This window comes from Ostrinia nubilalis, chromosome 2, assembly GCF_963855985.1.
Source record: "Ostrinia nubilalis chromosome 2, ilOstNubi1.1, whole genome shotgun sequence".
NCBI classification, from domain to species: domain Eukaryota; kingdom Metazoa; phylum Arthropoda; class Insecta; order Lepidoptera; family Crambidae; genus Ostrinia; species Ostrinia nubilalis.
This window is the reverse complement of record NC_087089.1, coordinates 6,930,603-6,948,837: the sequence shown is the minus strand read 5'-3', so window position 1 is coordinate 6,948,837 and position 18,235 is coordinate 6,930,603.

Here is an 18,235-nt window from a genome sequence, read left to right as displayed (position 1 = left end):
TTGAATAAACTCGAGAACAGTTAAGCGAGTGGGAATAGCTTTACTCACTCCTTTATCGGCTTCTCTCAGGCACCCTAAACAAATTTGAAAGCAATCGGAAAATTTGCTCAACGGAATTATAGCAACAAATTACAATATTAAAATTAGTTCGCGCGCATTATAGGCAGGTTGATAAATAAATAATTTGTTGTTTAAATGCTTCTCAATGATCGCTTTGAAATCATACCCAATTTCGAATGTAATTAACGTTTGTAATTCAAATATTTACTTGCGAATCGAGTTAGGCGAAACAAAGATTTACTTGAATTATATTGAAATTAAGTTTGGGATAAGTAATCGGGATCGGAGAAAACATTTACGTTCAATTTACGAAACAATACTTTTCGTATTGCAACTCAAATTAAAAGCTTAACATTAAATAAGATAAAATTGATAGATATCTTATCGAGAATGTCAATTTGACTTTCAAGGGTTCTTAGACCCCAGTTTACCAAGTAGTTGTACATATTATTAACAACTTTCTCATTTGTTTTTAAATATAGGTAATACAAATTCCACACAGCTTACGACCGCAGTCTTTGGAGGAACACTAGTTTATGTGGTCGCGATCCTCACCTGATGAGGGGCCGAGGAAGAAGAAGAATACCATCGTCACCATCATGATTTACAATTATTGTTCAAATATTGTTAGGTACTTCCTCTATGTATTTGCTCGTATTTTGCGCAGTTTTCTATTTTTCTATTTTGTACTTGTTGTAAACCGTATGGAACCATTAGGTGTACGTTACCTATTAACAACCTCTACTAAGTAAGGACGCCAAGCTAATTTATGTAGGTGTAATGTACCTTCTCAGTTCATCGTGATTGCTGAGTAACCACTGACGCATTAGTGCATCACTCATTTGAGCCAGAAATGGAGACATCACTAATCATGATGATACTATGTGATATCGTAACATACCTTCATGGTAAAAGACTAGAAAGAAGAATTATTAAGGTGAAAATGTGCCTATACAGAAGCAATAAGAACTCTAGTAACTCTAATGCACACAGATAAAATGTTCGACGTTTAGTTCGAGAACGGATGACACTGATACTAGAACATTTCATAAAGCGGCTCGTTGTTCTATTACAAGTAAATGCTCTAGCTCTAGTCTATACTCGCCTGTAGGTACTTATCGCCATGATTCGTAGAATAATGGCAGCTATGCCAGTGACTAGAAATATCAGCAGATTATTTAGCTGGAACCGTCATATAATACTGACAACTGCATGTGCTTCGTTAGCGGACCCGCACGTACAACAAATGGCCCATTATTGACCCGCAGTCCCTGCGTGTGTCGCCAAATGAATACAGCAGGGAAAAGTGGTGGAAAATTTCAATCTGAGGTCACCAGCGCGGGAATTTCAAACACCGACCCTGAGTCAGTTATATAGTGTCCAGTCGGAGTATGTAAAATATTTAAAGTGGAAGCGGCTGAGGCACGTACAGCACTCAAATGCCACGGTTGCCCGTTTTTATGGAACTCACTCCATAATAAATGTATGGCTATGTAGGTTTTCAGCAGAAACGTGTTTACAAAATGCTTATTACACGTACTTACAGGTCCATATTGTTGCAGTTTTATTCGAAAAGTTGACGTCGAGAGCTTTCGTGTGAGCGCCGAAATGATATTCTGAGCGTTTTGTGTTATGCAACTTTTGGCGAATTTTTAGCGAGTTTTCCTTTTGGTGGCACACGGAAATTGAACAAGTTGAGTTACTTGAAATAGTAGGTAACGAAAATAGACGTATGATGGAAAGTACGGTCAGTATTGCAACTCAAAATAGATTCAAGCGTTTTATTCTTTAAGGCATAAATATTGTAAAACAACGAACTCAAATAAGTATGTATTGAGAAGCAATCAATTACAGACTTTAATCTTGTTTTTAACTTTGAATCAAGTTACGAAAGTCGTTTTAAAATAAGAGCCTAATATCGAGGTATATTTAGATCACAGGCTTGAATCTGTTTTTGAGTTTCAAATTCAAGAATCGAATAAAATTAATATTTAACCTAACAATATTCAAATGTAATCTTAAACATCGAGTAGAATACATGCCTTTAATGACATCCATATTCGGCCGAAACTTTCGGAAACAACGTCACATCTCGCGAAAGATCAAACGCCTCCGTTTAATTCTGTCACACAAAGACAAAACGAAGTAACGTGCCTCATTGTTCTTTAGAACGGGTCAGGATTAAAATAATTTTAAGATAAGAGACAAAGGGAAGGGACGGGCCCAGGCCTAGATGTACCGCCAGATTAACTAAGTACACTAATTTTAGTAAGTAGATACTGGGCTTTATAAGGTATCTGGGTAGTTCTACAAATCAGGGAATTTTACAGGGCTCAACTTGCAGCTCCTTAAATTACCAATCAATAGTTTTCGTTTTTTAATAAAGTTTAACTCACATAGTACTTGGTCACTGAATTTCAACACGTTTTAATAAAAACATCCCAGACAAAAATGGCTTCAAATGGGAAAAATTCTCATTTCCCTGTGGGGTGACATTCCAGAATTCATGATGTAAATCACAATAAAAAATATATAAAAATATAATTAGTCAAAAATAACATTGTATTGAAAGTAACCATTAGTGTATCTTTCATTTAACCTATATGGATTATGTTTGAATTCCCTATTTACATAATTTTTTAATTGCTGAACAAAGGCGACACGAATTAAGTATCACTTCCCTGCCACCTATAAACACGTTAAAATCTGTAACAAAACAAAGGGTAAGCCACGTTGTCGTTCTTATGTATTTAAGTATGCAGTTAAGTTCGCCTAGTGAAACGTTTATTTCGCCCAAATCGTCAGTCAGTTAGACACAGCTACGCTGTTATCATCGTCTGTCGTGTCTGGGCCAGACAACTTCTCACTCATCTGTTACGTATTTATAACAGTATTTTATATTATTTTAGGGCAATTATGAAACAATATTGTCAAACTCGCTTGCGTCCATTGACTGATAATATTAAATTTGATATGAAGTTTATATATTTCATGATTTTGGCAAAATACATCAAAAATCTCACTTCCCTGTGTATCATTTCCCTGGGTTTACGAAGAAAATGGAAAAGTTAATATCGACTAACCAGCAAAACTTACTGCCATATAAAGGCATTTTACAAATACACTAAGTGCAGGCAAATGCATACACTCCATTGAAACTGGATACTCCATTTTGACTTGCTTGACTCTATACAAACTTTTAGCTGTTTTTGCAGTAACGTGTGCGAACACTTCCAAATAGGCATCGTAAAATATTCTTCCATGAAAGCAAATGTTGATGACGCTTAAACTGAATCCGAAACTGAGACCAGTAATGCCTGCAACACCAGTATTTTGATTCATCAGACTTGGTTGACCTTACGAGTGTACTGGGACTGAATGAACATTGATGATCCTGATGGATTGCTGGAGATGCCGAAAATAGATACTAACGAATTGTTTCCAGTCGAAGAAAAGCGTCGATGAAAGAAGAGGAAGATAATAGAAGGAGATACGAATAGTAGGGAAAAGTCAAAGAGATCAGGTGACGGAAAAGGAAGCAACCTAAATGAGTTCCATGTTCAATTGATAGTGGACCTTTATGATGCACATAAAAGTATTTTTTATTATTTTTAGAGTAAAGACTATAAACTCAAATGCATCTTTCAGTTACATTTTCACTATCCTGTATATGTTCTCACTTCCCTGTCCATCGAAAATAGAAAAACCGCTATAAAATCAATATTTATCATAATTTTGTCTGGCCCGTTAAAAATTAGATATGTTGTAGTATATTCTCGGTCTTTAGTCACTGTTTATACTGATTACTAACAAAAACTGGAGATTCATTTTATGGTCCTAAATAATTCCACCGTGAGTAGAACTACCCATCTCTCATACAGTCGGGGCTGAACTGCAAATATTGATGTTTGAGATACTTACGAGTAGCACCAGATCTTTTATTGCAATAACATATCGATACCTCTGGGCTCAAAGGTCGTAAAGGACAAAATACCGAAAATGAGTTATTTATACAGTTTTACTCAGAATTTAATTCTCTATCGATCTGTATATTTAGTTTGTCGAATTTCCCAAAAAAAGTGCCTTTACGACCCATCATTTTTGATAAGCTAAACAGAATTCAACGTGAAAATTGGGATGTAAATACCATTTGATTTTTTAGTACAGTTACCATGGTAGTAAAGAACAAGTAAACACAAATTTCTGGGCGTATAATATACATGTAGTATATCTATTGTCCTATAAGACCTAACATTTTCATACCAAAGTCTAAATAATTTGTCCTTTACGCCCTTAGATTACCTCAACAAATATTTTAAAAATCTACATTAAAATAACTGAAAAGGTAAAATTTATAGACGTTTCTTATTGTATTTAAGTATGTGCGTTTGGAAAACACGAAAGAACTAAAAAAGTCATCAAAAATATGTAATAAAACTATTTTAGAGTGTAACATTTATGTGATTTATACATATAAAATGATGACATCTACCCACATCGGGTAAAGTAAAGTTGCTTTTTATTATTTCTCATATTTGAAGAAACTAGGTATTTGTCAGGTAAAAGATAATTTAAAAAAATGATTTAAGAAAATAAAAACATGCTATAAAATAAATAACGTATTAAAAATGAAAAAGTTTGATTTGTTAAAAATATTATGAAAAAAAAGTCACCTTACTGTATGTACCTTAAGGTGTCATTATTTTGTATGCACAAATCACACAAATGCTACACTTTACAATTGTTTTTAATTATTTCCTAGTAATTTTGACTAACGCTCTTGGTCAAAACCACTTTTGAGTTTTGACTGTAATAATTATAATAAATAAGTGTAGTTTCTAAAGTTATTTGGATCAGCTAATAAAATATAACTAGTAGGAAAAACTTTTGAAACCAACATGGGAAAATATAGTGTCAGTTGAGACATAATCTACTAAAAAGCGTGAATGCACTTTTTTTCAAAGTTATATTTTTATATTAAAAATAATAATTAGCTTTTAAAAACGGTATTATGTAGGAGTAAAGTAAGTGGATGTACTTTACTGGAATGAAAAACTTTCTTCTTGTAATCTTACTTACCTAACCTTTCTACTTTTGTACCAAGTAGGTACAATGACATAATTTCAAGCTACTATGAACAATAATGTTTAATCTATTTAGAATTTAGAATAATTATAGTTTAGTTTTCGTTTGTCCTTAATAATTCTATCCTATCTGCATTATCATAAGATCAACTGGTTTACAGACTGCCCTATGAAATTAAGTCCGCCATTTGTAGTTTTTTGAAACAATAATAATGAATAAATAAATAAATAAAATCAAATTGGTGTCGCCTTTTCGTATAAAGTAGACATTTATGAAGTTTTATTTAAAAGCGTCATAATATTTATTTTCTAAATTCGCTCTTATTTCGGAAATGGTATCTTCTAGTTCGAAGATACCATTACATAATTTAATGCACACAATTTTTTGAAGCGACGAAAAATCATTTTGTTTCATTTAAAAGACCATAATTCATTTAAAATATGTGATGAAATGGTATATTACATATCAGATACCATAACACATTAAATATTTAAGCTAAATTATCAATTTACCCTTGCATAATACCTTACCTGGGTGTTCCGTTACGACCTATGAAAACCTATAAAACTATGTAAATTGTCATTGTACTACCTTGGTTTTGTAGTTTTGTGAAATAAAAATAGACTTACGTCCTGAGTAACTTGCCTAGGACGAATATTTGAGGGGCGTAAAGGTCTTTTTATTGTAATTTTGAGGGCGTAAAGGAAATTTATCTCAGTAAATACAGCTCTAGTCCAGTTTTTCAATTCCTCCTCGGAAAATGCTGTGAATTCTAAGCACTTTCTTCCTAGGTCATATTTTAATAGCTCTAAAAACAAAAAAGTTACTGTCGAATAAAAAAATAAAAAAACGTTTTTTGCTTCTCCTGAAAAGTCGTACTTTGTCCTTTACGACCTTTGAGCCCAGAGGTATCGATATTTAGCTTTTCCCAGCAGTCATATTTTTGGATTGTAGCACCAAAAGAGTTTCTATGACAAATAGTCTAACAGTTAAATCGTAATACTAACTTGTTTACTATTTTTCAAAAAATGATACTTCATGCTATGTATATTCATCATGGAACACGATGTTTTGTGAGGAAAATCCAAATATTTTTCCTAGCACTATTTATGGATATAGTAACACACCACACAGTTAACATGGTGCTAAATAGCTTAGTTAGGCACAAAGCCATAGCATGCACTGATCGATATTATGTTATGACGCCCCTCTAATGCGTCAATTTACTGCCATTTATTATTGCATGGCTTTGTTGGTAATAATTACGTTAGAAATGTGTGTGACCTTATTAGTGATAAAATACACAAAGCTGATTTGATTTTCTATAATAAGTATATGTGTCTGCATTTGGGAGTTAATTAAGGTAGGTAGAGATCGTAAAAAGTGTGCATTCTTAGTTGCGCAATAGTAACGTAAAGTTATCAGTTATGAATTTTAATTCCGATGCGGTATATTTACTTTATACTGAAAGATATGACACAAAAAATGAAAGTCGGAAGTAAAAACCCACAATCATGTTTCATGTTGTCAATTTTCAAGACATTTGACACAAACTTGCGCTAACATTAACAAGTGAACCTCAACCTTTGGGGAGCAAAGTTTCCGAACCTTGACTGAACAATTTATCTACCAGAAATGTTGAAACTCTCTAACATGCGGTAACTTATTCGAGTGTTACAGAATTTTTCCTGAAAAGTACTGAGATGACGTTCTTCTTTAGCACAACTTTCCGTTCCACTCGACCTCGGAGAAAATCAACGTAATAACTTCGAGCAAGTCAGCTGTCGTCCCTTAGGAAATACCCTTAGAGGATGTAAGCAAAACAACGTATCCAGCTGTTCTGTAATTGCGGGTTAAAGAAAAAAATGGAGCAAACACAAAAGGAAATTACTTTCCAATACGCCGCATGTGAATCCCCGCGTGGGAACAGGACAAATATTCCCCTGCAGCAGACCGTGTGACGTCAAATAGCGTTCAGGTTACCTAGCAGAACACTTTTAAAGCGAACACGAGTGAAACTAAAATGATAGACGGAGCTGAAGCAAATATTTTTATGCATGAGTGCTTCTAAACGGTAGGTACAATCTTTTCAACTGCTCGCGAAAGATGTGGTTCGTTTTCATATTTAAATCATTGCTTTTGAAAACCTCTCCAGGCAACCATATTTTCAATTAGAAAGTACTTATAACGTTGTTGGTGGGTTTAAAATTAATTTCCAATTAGTTATTAATAACTATCGGGCGACGTTTAATATGAATAGAGAGCTCTATTAATAGGCATGAATCATTTCTATCGGCCCATCAATAAAATTGCTTGTATTTGGGAGGCAGAATCACCGCTTAATGGAAGATAATGAATAAAACATGACTAGCGCTTGTATATGTAACGCAGAATGCTTAGAACTTGTAATTCTGCTGGGCTATTAATAACATTTGAATGAAAACATTCCTAATATTTTAGTATTTTTGGGCTTAGCTACTTTGTACTTAATTATTGTAATAGATTATTTCTGAATTCGATGTTAGTTAACTGTTTAGGGTAATTAATTGCAGACAATTTTTAAACTGTGCTTATGTGAATAATGAAGGCAAGAACGCAAGAAAATGAAAAGCAAATTCCATTCCATTTTGATTCCACAAAGCTTTACCCAACACATAAAATCCGCTGCAAACATTTCAGCGACAAACAAAAGATTTACACGGATTACTACCTGTAGTACGTTCTCTAAGGCTGGCTTGCACACTTGCACCATCTTACTTTAGTTTTGACAAACGTTAAAAATCTCTAAAACTCCATACAAAAAACACCGGTTATCGTTATAGTTACGGTCAAAGTTAGGTGGTGCAACTCAGCCTAAGGGCAGAGACTGCACACGAGCGGACACAAGACAGATGGGTATCGAGTTGGTACGCAAAGTGCTCGCTTCCGATAGACGCCAGCTACCACGGGGACGCATACTTACAAAGTTTGAATGCGTTCATGCTCTGAAATTATTGTTGGTCACATTTATTTTACCTTGAAGTCATAAAAATAGAGACGAACTTTAACTTTACACGGATTACTTACTACCTGTAGTCGTTCTCTAAGGGCAGAGGCTGCACACGAGCGGACACAAGACAGATGGGTATCGAGATGGTACCTATTACGGGGAGGCATATTTGCAAAGACTGAATGTGTTCCTTCCTGCTCTGAATTCATTGTGGAGTTTGGAACCCGGGACCCCTGAGTCTGAGACTGGTGTTATTACCACTAAACCACGAGTAGGTTACGTTGTATACTCTCAAAGACAAAATCTTTAGTGGAGATAGATAATAAAGCATGTGTCTCAACAAACCACAACTATGTATAGACATTGAAAATATGCCACCGGACGAAGGCAACATTCTAGATAAAAGATCCGCTTCGTACAAGTATTTCTACACGTAGTAATAGACACTCACTCTATTTCTTTAAACCATCATTTTATAGCATACAGGGACTAAGTACATACCTACAGAACTTATTTTTTGAAAGTTTCACCCAGAAATCTCCAAGCATCCTTGAGAAGAGTGATTTGAAAGTTGAAAGGAATCTTGGCAGTTTTAAAGTTCTGAAACTCCAAAAGCAGCAGAAAACATATCGCCTGCGAAAGTGTTCGATACGATCTCATATAAAATTGAATTACAAACACTCCGCTGTAACCTTCGTAGGAATATTTCGTTATCATTCAATTCAATTTGATGCATGAGTTTTAACAACGTTCCATCTTCAATCAATACGAAGCTCGTATGAAAACGTTTACTTCCACAATATCATTAGCTGGTACAAACGGACGGCAGGCAGTCGGCCGGCCTGAAAATAACGCAATAATGTGTCACATACCGCCATAATTCTGTTAGGGAGTGCTCGGATTGCAATTAAGTTCCGATTCTGTTATACCTAACACATGTACAGGCAGAAGCAGTTCAACCAACCCCAAAATTGGCAAATCAGAACTTTCTATGGAAGTAATAAGCTTCAATCTCAATGACAAAATGTGACGTTAAGGTAAGTTAAAGTGCTATCGTACTCATGCGCATTCGTTTCTGACCATGATATTCTGAGTAACCTTGCCGAAATCAACTTTATGTAGGATTTGAGGAAATGCAATATTACTGTTTTACGACGAGGTTCATTTAAAGGAGATTAGTCAAATTACCTCCTAATTCACGTGATAAATGATAAAATTAAGTTCACAGTGCAACTTGTCAATCCCTTAGGTAAGTGAACCTCAGTAGTAGTAAATATGCTATTCTCCTTCACACAATATGTTCCCGAAATTGACCTTTATTTTCATTATGATAAATTTAAAAGTGGTAAATCGTGGAATTTCCAGGTAAAATCCCAATCACATTAAAAATGGAATCTTTGAATACCAAATGCTCATTAAAACCGTTAAAAATTCCATAGAATTTCGTTAAGTCCATCTTAGGGGAATTTCATTATCGTCGACAATCTAAGAAATTCACTTTGTTTAGTATTCCTCCGGTGCATTGGAGCCAACTTAGGGGCAGTAGCGACTAGCGATGAAGTTTGCGGTCCCCGCGGTATAACTTTGCACCAAGTTATTCTGTCGCACCAAGTCTATGTTTGACAGAGATAAGTAGCTGGATTTATACAATGGACCCTTTTATGTCTACTTTGTCCGAGTACCCAGTCATTTTACAGTCCGTGCCAAAAGAAAATGGTAATTTTTCAAACAAATAAGTTAGAAAAATAACTTTGAAACTGACTTTCTCTCGCAGCGATTTGACTAGTTAAGGCTATTTTTAATTGCAAATTGAAATAATATTGAAGATACTGATAAAGATTACCTAATTTCTGTTTTAGTTTCTGACGTCCACTGCTGGACAAACGAAGACCAAGGATTTCCATAAGGTCCTGCGGTTATAAATTTATAAAATTACCTGACTCTATTTACATGGACTAAAAATCGTAGAAGGGACGGCATAGCACGTACATATCGCACATTCAATATGACCGCATCGCGACAAAGGCATTGTGGTAAAAGTTTGAGTGATTTGCAGCAAAAAAATATCTGCACCTCGACAATTTCTCTCGGACTAGTCAGGTGGTCTAGTTGGGGTTCCAATCACGTTCCACCCGATACGTAGGTGCTCGTATACACGTTGTGTGCCGCACCGCAGCGCTGCGATCTCTTTTGTGCACTGAACTCGATAACGATCCGACTGTTGCACTAACATCTTGTTCTTTTAGGTCTAAATAAAAGTCTTTAGTTTATCTAGGAGATTTACTCACGCGGCACTTGATAAAAGAATAAGATAAGCGATAAAACATCACTACAATATTAATAGTTGTTAAATTCAAGTACCTACCTACTCGTAAAATTCATTCAATTCAGTCATCGCTCAGCTAAGTTATTTTTGCATGTTTATTTTCTCTATATGTTGAAAGATTGTTTGATCTCGAAATTGAATCTGACCCCAATGATTCGTCTAGGGAGGCAGATCTCTTAAAATGTATTGTCAAGTGAGGTTGCGTGATATTGTAGAGAAGCTTCGAATTAGAACGATCCAACTCGTACGACATTCGAGAACATAATGATTAGTCTAGTCGTGATCTAATCTTGGAGGTAGATAGCACGCACCCACTCAGTTCGGAGTAAAATAACTCATAAAAGCTAAAAAAACTCATTTATTTTTGCAAATATACTTTTGAAAAGAACTTTTACACGTCCCAATATTAACCCTACCACTGCTTCGGGACAATAAATGGGCCAGTTCTGAGAAGAAGCAGCGCAAACTCGGTCACTATTGTCAGCCTGTACAAAAATGCTTCAACAGTAACAGTGTAAAAAGTTGTGTGTTTACTCAAATAAAGCGTAAACTCGATCCAATTAGCGCAGTTCCATTCGGAAGCGATCAGCCGTCAATCTAGTGTAATTGGGGGTGGGCAGCGTGGAAAACATTAACCTTACTTACTGCAGATGTAGCGAAGCGAAAAGCCTCTAACCAAAATACTCGTAAACACAATTTTTACTTTACTAGCGGCTGCCCGCGACTTCGTACGCGTGGACCCCGTTTTACCCCTTATTTAGTTTTGTAAAATCCGTTCTTAACGGATGTCTACTCGACACCCTATAAGAAACCTAGACGTGTCAAATTTCAAGTTTGTAGGTGTTAAAGTTTCTGAGATTTCGTGATTAATCAGTGAGTAATTAGTAGGTACACACATAAGTTGTTAGAGGTAATAGTTGTTATAGAATTTTAAATAATAGTACCCTCCATTCTGATTTGGGTTTCGCTTCTGATGGAATTTGATAACATTTGTTTAATATAAGTAATGTTATGATTGGCATTACTTCAATATTGACTCTCCGACCCGAGTTTAAAACTCTGTCCAAACTTGTTTGGCAATATTGGAATGTTAAAAAGCACTTTTGCTTTGAAAATATCTCAATGGGCCCCAGCCGACCGCACAATGACCGTATTCAAATGAAGCGGACTATCAAATTGGAAATCAAATCGTTTTGGTTCGGACGTAAGAGTAGCGATTGGAATTGACTTGTCTAAAGCCAAAGATTAATGAATGCTAATAAACCAAATGGAATTCTACGGAATCATTTTGGATCCTTACCCACTATCACTATACGCACATATTGTATTATACTGTAAACGTTTATACGTTACATAAGGAATAAAGAACTAGGTGACAACTCAAAACGTACTAGAAAACTTAGTATTTTTAATACCACGAGTAATAAAACTTTTACATGTTTTCCTAGCCAGATACTATTGTCACACATTGAAGTGAAAGTATTTAATTAAGCATAGCTTACTGAATAATCCAGACAATCCAACACGAATTCCTTGAGAGAAAAAGGGACGCCCGCTCGTGCATATAGTACCTACCAGCAACTTGTATGAACGCAACGTAACTATTCCTTTACGTATCATAAAAATTCAAGTTTTAATAGGCTACAAAATGAATAGCATGGCAAAATGAGACTTAAACATAAATCCGAATGTCCAGCGAACATGCCCCGAGCCTTCCCTAAAACTGGCGAATCACGCTCGAATTTTCCTCGATCATCCCACGCAGAATCCGCGCCAGTATCATCACATGAAAATCTCAGCGGTATAACATGAGATTCCAGTAATTACCCTTCCAAAAGTACGTGAGCTGGCTCACAAGCAGGAAACATAACATAAAATATTAACGATAAGCTAAATCTCTTTAAAATCTCCAATAAACCTTCACAGATATTAAATATCTTATCACGAAATTATGAAACTTCCCAATCAGTTTTCTTGACACACCACGATAAATATTAGCGTGTAAACAATCTGACTTGCGTAATGAAAATCTAATAACCTCCCATGTGTACCCATTAAGCCGGTGGTTTAATAATAATAAATTCTTTGTAATTAAACGCAATAGGATTAGCTTGGTTGGTACAACAAAGGCGTGCAGTATGTAAAGCCAATCCCCGCGGAGCCCGGAGCACGTTGAGACCAAAGTGTAGTTTGCTAGGTGTTAATTATACAGGGTGAATTTGAAATCTACGCTGTTATACCGCTACTAAAAGACCAAATCTATTCTTTTGTTAAAGTACCTAGTATACTTACTTATGACGACGTTGTGTTTAATGAAAGCTTTCTTTCTGTTCGTTTACAGTCATGAAATGTAAGTTATGTAACTTTAAAAGCCGAGACGTCGTGTTAAAGAGAATGCACAATTTATTTTAACTTATGTTATCCATTCTTTGGTGTTCAATACTTTCACAACCTTTGACACAAACAGTGATGGTTATTTAACCCGCTGTATGTAGAGATTATACATAGGTATTTTCTAGAACTAAAATCCTTCTGAAAACTATAAAACCTGTATTGAGTAAAAACTATACAGGGTGTTTCTTGTAAGGTGTCAAGCCGAAGGCAGGTGATAGGTGAGGACTAGACCTATCGATTTCACCCCCATGTATGTTCTACGATTTTTCGTAGTTTAGAAGTTATCGTTAATTTTGTGATTTTTTCAAATTTAATGACCTAGTAGGCTTTAAAGTTTTTTATCTTTTTTTTGAGTTGACTTTTCTCAGGTTTCTTTTTTTTGACAGATTCCCTATTAATTGCAGATGTTTAAAAAAAATAATCACCTTCCTATCTTTGATGCAAGATACAAAATTTTTGCTAGAAACATAAAAAATATGCTTTTAGCAGAACATTCTAAAATTTTCAAGTTGAAAAGTTCGAAAAAAAAAAAACTTCCATAGGTCCAAAATAATTTTAAAAACTGCGCAGTTTTCTGAAATTTCATAATAACACAAAAAAACATGTACTTAATAGGCCATTATTTTCTGTAATCGCTCCACTAAAGTGGTAAGTCGGAGATTCCGTTACATGTTTTTGACTTTCTTAGGACTAACTAATGTTTGCAATCTCCTAAGTTTACGTTACGTAGAACACATTTAGAGACAATAACTGAACAGAACATTTTTTTATCCACAACGAGGAAGCTCTTGCCCTTCATCTGACCTGATGGAAACTGACGGAATCTTAAGCCACAGAGGAATTGACTGTCCTAAATAGGTGGTCTTACCACTAGACCACAGTGGTGATTCTTACTTTACGATTAAATTTGATATACCTACCTATTAGTGTATGAGAGAAACGGAAAGTGTGTGTGTGTGTGTGTGTGTATGTATGTTTATGTGTGTGAGAGAGAGAGAGATACGCACATACACACACACACACACACACACACACAAACTCTTTCTGTTTCTCTCACACACTAATAGGTAGGTATATCAAATTTAATCGTAAAGTAAGAATCACCACTGTGGTCTAGTGGTAAGACCACCTATTTAATTTTAGGACAGTCAATTTCTCTGTGGCTTAACAGTCAATTAATTTCTCTGTGGCTTAAGATTCCGGGTGAAGCTCGCTGATCATCCATCAGTTTCCATCAGGTCAGATGAAGGGCAAGAGCTTCCTCGTTGTGGATAAAAAAATGTTCTGTTCAGTTATTGTCTCTAAATGTGTTCTACGTAACGTAAACTTAGGAGATTGCAAACATTAGTTAGTCCTAAGAAAGTCAAAAACATGTAACGGAATCTCCGACTTACCACTTTAGTGGAGCGATTACAGAAAATAATGGCCTATTAAGTACATGTTTTTTTGTGTTATTATGAAAGTTCAGAAAACTGCGCAGTTTTTAAAATTATTTTGGACCTATGCAAGTTTTTTTTTTTCGAACTTTTCAGGTTGAAAATTTTAGAATGTTCTGCTAAAAGCATATTTTTTATGTTTCTAGCAAAAATTTTGTATCTTGCATCAAAGATAGGAAGGTGATTATTTTTTTCAAACATCTGCAATTAATAGGGAATCTGTCAAAAAAAAGAAACCTGAGAAAAGTCAACCCAAAAAAAAGATAAAAAAATTTAAAGCCTACTAGGTCATAAAATTTGAAAAAATCACAAAATTAACGATAACTTCTAAACTATGAAAAATCGTAGAACATACATGGGGGTGAAATCAATAGGTCTAGTGCTCACCTATCACCTGCCTTCGGCTTGACACCTTACAAGAAACACCCTGTATACCTACTTTAACTTCAATTTCAAGCTAAACACTGCCATAATGTAAATTTTTCAACATATCGCCTCATTTTCCACATTTACGAATACAATTTCAATTTAGTTCCTCAAAAATTCTCAATTGTATTCTATTCGAATCTGAGTCAATTAACAAACGAATACGAGTACAGTACACTTAACCGATAAGCTCTATACAACTCTCTAACGACTATCCAGCGTTGCTCCTGGCACCACTACGTGGCCGAGTAGCCAATGTAAACACCGTAACGATGGTACGTGCCGAAATTCATACAAGCCCTCCGTCTCTCGTACACGTGTATTTTTAAAACACGAAAACCCAATATTCGTACAGGCAATACGTTTTGCGGCTCACCTATCATGAATTTATTGTGATAGCGATATAGATTTGTGAACGAGGCAAGCTGAAATAGATGGACGCAAATAAATTCTCCAGAAAAAATACGGGTTACATAGAATTGGTGGACCGTAAACTAAATAAATAAGCTGAAAACAATAGGCTTGCGAATGTTAGGACAACAGACGGGTTTGGTTATGGCCGCAGAGTACATAGTGCCTGTACAACTGCATAACTTACTGCCTTTGGCCATTGTTAGTACAATTGAGTTACTCAGCGTGGTGTAACTTCACCTATCTATTTAGATGGTCTTGCTAGTATTGATGAGGCAATGATCTGCTCTACATTATGCCAAATACTCTCACTAGGTAAGGTATAATCAATTTTGAACCTGAGCGACTCATTTCCCTTGGGTCCTTTCTTAACGCTCTGGGTTATGGTATCTTTTTCGTACGGGTAAGTATTTGGATGCGTAAAATTCTCTTTTTCCATTGAATTTTACGAAAAATGTATTAAACAAAAGAATAACGGCGACTAAATGTAGGTATTATGTCACACATTTATAATAATAAACACATTAGCGCCGAGTTAAAGTGAGTTAAATCTAATTTATGCAGGAAATAAAACATGTGAGGTTGTAAATATTCATAACCAGGAAACCAATTTATCCGCACATAATAAATCTAAATAATTGTCGCTCAACGTAAGACTAAGTAAGTCATAAGAATAGCTGAAATAAGTTACACGTGATTATTTTTATGTTTCGGGATAGTTTTCTCAAACTTTTCTGACTTAGTTACGAGCTCAGATCATAGGTTACGAGTACTAAGTACTACTACTACTAGTTGGCTTTATTAAAGAAGTAAGTAGTATGATGAATATGAATACAAAATAAGATAAGTATTATGAATTACCATGAGGTCACGGAAAAGTAAAATAGGACCATTCTTCCCGTGAATTATTGTACCTACGTACCTAGGTAGTAGGTTAGGTACTTACGTAACGTATGTAATAACTTAAAAAACATAAGTATTACGCAATGTATGACCTTAAGGATGGGATAATGTATGTTTTGCAAAATTCATGTTATTGTTTTAATAGCTCAACAGTATTTCCTTTAAGCGTACCTATGCTATTTTCATGAAGTATACCGTCTCCGGCACTTTCGCTGATGCTACTCTGTGCTTACTGGCTTATTAATAATGTACCGTGTGTGTGAATGCCAGCTGCAGCCAAGACATAATGAGATGTAAGGCAAACGCTCCTGGCACTCGCCTCATCATGCTTCAGTGTGCAAATTTAATGCGCCATGGCTGAATTCCATTCGGAAATCAAATTACTCTTGTGCTCATCATGGAGTTAAGTAGGTACGTTCAGCATATTAATAATAAGATATTATCGGTGTACGCACGGACATTACCCTCAGGCGACGCGGTCTCACTATCTAAAAGAAAATGTCACTCTGTAAAATTTCTTATAGATAGCTAAGAATTTAATCAGTATGGAGAAGTGAATTTTCTCCTTTCTGCATCGACTCTAGCAACTCTACTTCAAAACCACTCTAGTCTAAGTAGAATTTCAAACCGAGATGTTTGGTCCATGCCCAGCAGAAGTCGAACAGTCACTAATCAAATTCTGAGCCAGAAAAAATATTTCTTATAATTCTCCACAGAGAACGACACACTTGGCTGAATCCTTTCTCGTCATAAACAAGGGGCGGAACGGACCGAAGTAATCAATTCCCGCTTCCCCGATCTGCACGTGACCAAAATTTAGGCGCGAAAGAAAAATATCACGTCACAGTCGCTGTCAAAACAAGCCCATAAATATTATCCGGTCGTTGTTTACACTAGTTACGACTGTTTTACAGTTTTGCAGCTTTCGTGCTTGATGGAAACGAAAGGTTTTTCGGCACCCTCTTTCGTATTCGCTGACAACTTTTCGCGTTACGCTGATTCCTAACTCATTTACAAGTTTAACAGAGTTACCTTACTAAATAACCTCGTGAGGAAAGTGCTAGAGTCCTCAGTTAGTATAAAAACAGAAACTCTTTTGAGGTTTCGTGTTTTGAAGTCTTTTATGTCTCTGATGTAGAACTTTATTCATTTTATATTTTATGAACTAGAAACTGCGCTGATTTTCATAGATTTCAATAAAATTATCAAGCATCAATAACAAGAAAAAGATTTTTATCCTAATTATCTAAAATGACATTATTAAATAATAATAACATGAAAAATAAAGAAAGTAGGTACGTACTGTATTTTTTTGTAAACATGTTTGTTGGACAACCAATCCGATTCTGAAAATGTTTTCACATTAGTACAGATTGTCTTTACAATAAACCATTTTGTTTACCCCAGGAATAAGAAAGTACTATTACAGAAGTTACAGTCTTAAACTTTCTTCTTATTCTGTTGGGTTGTAATAACTGTTTAACTCAGATCACAAGCCTGCTCTAAATAAATTGTTATTTTAAATGACGTTTTCTTATAATTCTGTGGTAATTGTGGGAAAAAATGGCCAGTTTCACCACCAATTTCAAGACGTTTGGAATTTCGTAGTCAACTTACTAATATTAGCCCTAGGATTAATCAACGGACCACAATAACCTAGAAAACCGCTGGATGCAGGCACGGATCTAGGAGGCCAAACCGGGGCGCCCCGGGCGGCAGCCTAAGGGGAATGAAAATGGAAAGAAGAGGTGCTATGTGAGAAAAATATTTCACAAAGCGCAAGTTATTCAATCGGTAACGAAGGTTTGACTTATGGTCCACAACAATCCTCCATCGCGTTCGGTCTTGAACTTCGCGTTTGATCTTGCTCCAAGTCTTGTCGATTTTCTTCGTCTCGTCTGCTACAGTGCGCCCCCAAATTTGCTTGGGGCAAAGATCGGTAACGAAGTGCCCAGTTGGTTTTTTAACACATCTCCCGCATATGATAGTCATGAACGCGTCGTCCTTTTTTTAGGCATCTCAAACGATAGAACAAGTAAAATTTTGCCCCGGTTAGAAATAGCATAGATCCGTGGCTGGATGTGAACGAGATCACATGAATCAAGTGATGACCGAGATAGAATCAACACTCGCCCGACCTTAAGTCTGATTGGAAAAACTTTTCGAATTGAACTTTCCCCGCATCAGGGGCTCATTTCCTCTAAT